Source organism: Lactuca virosa, chromosome 7 (assembly GCF_052849685.1).
Source record: "Lactuca virosa cultivar CGN04683 chromosome 7, Lactuca_virosa_CGN04683_v6, whole genome shotgun sequence".
Classification (NCBI taxonomy): Eukaryota; Viridiplantae; Streptophyta; class Magnoliopsida; order Asterales; family Asteraceae; genus Lactuca; species Lactuca virosa.
In genome coordinates, this window is record NC_136432.1 from 174,688,174 (window position 1) to 174,690,023 (window position 1,850).

Consider the following 1,850-nt stretch of genomic DNA (forward strand, 5'->3'; position numbering starts at 1 on the left):
GGAGGAGGTGTAGGACCCCGATATGTTGGGGCGAGGTTGGCCAGAGAGTCATGGGGAGCACCGAAGTGGTGCTCAAGACGACGGAGAGGATTCAACAGGTCCGGAGCAGGCTTCAGACTGCTCAGAGTCGGCAAAAAAGTTATGCCGACAAGCGTCGTTCGGACCTGGAGTTCCAGGTCGGGGATATGGTTCTCCTGAAGGTGTCGCCTTGGAAAGGCGTCATCCGACTCAGGAAGCGGGGCAAGTTGGGCCCAAGGTACATTGGACCTTCAGGGTTGTAGCCCGTGTGGGCAAGGTGGCGTACCGGTTGGATCTGCCAGCCGAGCTCAGACAGATCCACAACACTTTCCACGTCTCTCAGCTGCGGAAGTGCCTGGTGGACGACTCAGCAGTGGTACCCTTGGAGGACATTCAGGTTGATGACAGCCTGAATTACATCGAGCGGCCTGTAGCGATCCTGGACCGGAAGTCGAAGGATTTGAGGAACAAGAGAGTGGAACTCGTGAAGGTGCAATGGCAGCACCGGAAGGGGTCGGAGTGGACTTGGGAGCCGGTGGACGAGATGATGGAGCATTACCCCGAGCTGTTTCAGGAACGAGCAGCAGACTTCGAGGACGAAGTCTAAAATAAGTGGGGGAGATTTGTAGCACCTAGTTCTTGGTACGTATTCTTTTATTTAAATATTTTGCATTTTTGGCCTTGGACTCGGCGAGTTGAAGGACCAACTCGCCGATTAGAAGCGAGAGCGGACACGGGAGTTTAATGAGCTACTCGGCAAGTCGGAGACCGGACTCGGCGAGTAGGTGCTGTCTGGACAAAAACCCTAATCCAAGGGTTTGCACCCTATTTAAACGACCTTATGCAGCCTCCATCGCCCCTTTATGCTCCCAAACACCTCTCATTGAAACCCTAGCCGTTATTGAAGCAATCAAAGGCATTTGAAGTGATTCTGGTGCTTTTGTGACCCAAGGAAGGAAGGAAAAGCTTGAAGGATCAGAAGGAGGCTAGAAGGATCCGGTTTTGAGCATCATTTGCAGTCTACAGAAGGTATAAAGTCTATACCTTGCTTGTTCTTTTGATAGATCCCATTTCATGGAGTTTTAGGGCTTTTCTAAGCCATTTTGGTCACCAACCATGATTGCAAGCATGGTTTGGGGTTGATGTTTCGGATCTAGGTCCTTAGAGGGGTTACAAGGCAGAAAGGAGTGGCTTTTGCACTCAAAGAAGGCCCCATGCATTGTAAGAGCTTGTTTTAGGACCTTTTGAGCTCAATGTCCCATGCAAGCACGTAAAGGTTGTAACTTTACGTGCTAGATTGATTATAAAAGCTTGGATCTATCTTTTGATCAAAGGTTGTACATCAGAAATCAAGGATTTAGAGTGTGGACATGACCGACGGCGAGTCCGTTCTTGGACTCGGCGAGTCCGAGGCTTTGAGCCCCATATTTGTTAAGGGTCAAGGACCCAGTTGAGTGTGGAAAGGTTTCAGGGAGGTCTCGGGGAGTGACCCAACGTTCTGGACTAAGCCATGGTTCTGGAAGTTCATGGGACTCGGCGAGTGCACGAACGGACTCGGCGAGTCCAAGGCAATCTTCTTAGAACTCGACGAGTTGTTCATCAACTCGGCGAGTCGAGGACAGATCTTGTTCATCAGCTGAAGGTGGACTCAACGAGTTGTTCATCAACTCGGCGAGTCGGATGAGTTTTCATGTGGCGTTCATATGAGAGAAGAACTCGTCGAGTTGACGGCCCAACTCGACGAGTAGAGTCGTGGATAAGGACAAATGGAAGGTTAGGGACTCGGCGAGTTGGCTAGCCAACTCGGCGAGTCAGGTCAACTGGAAGTTGAC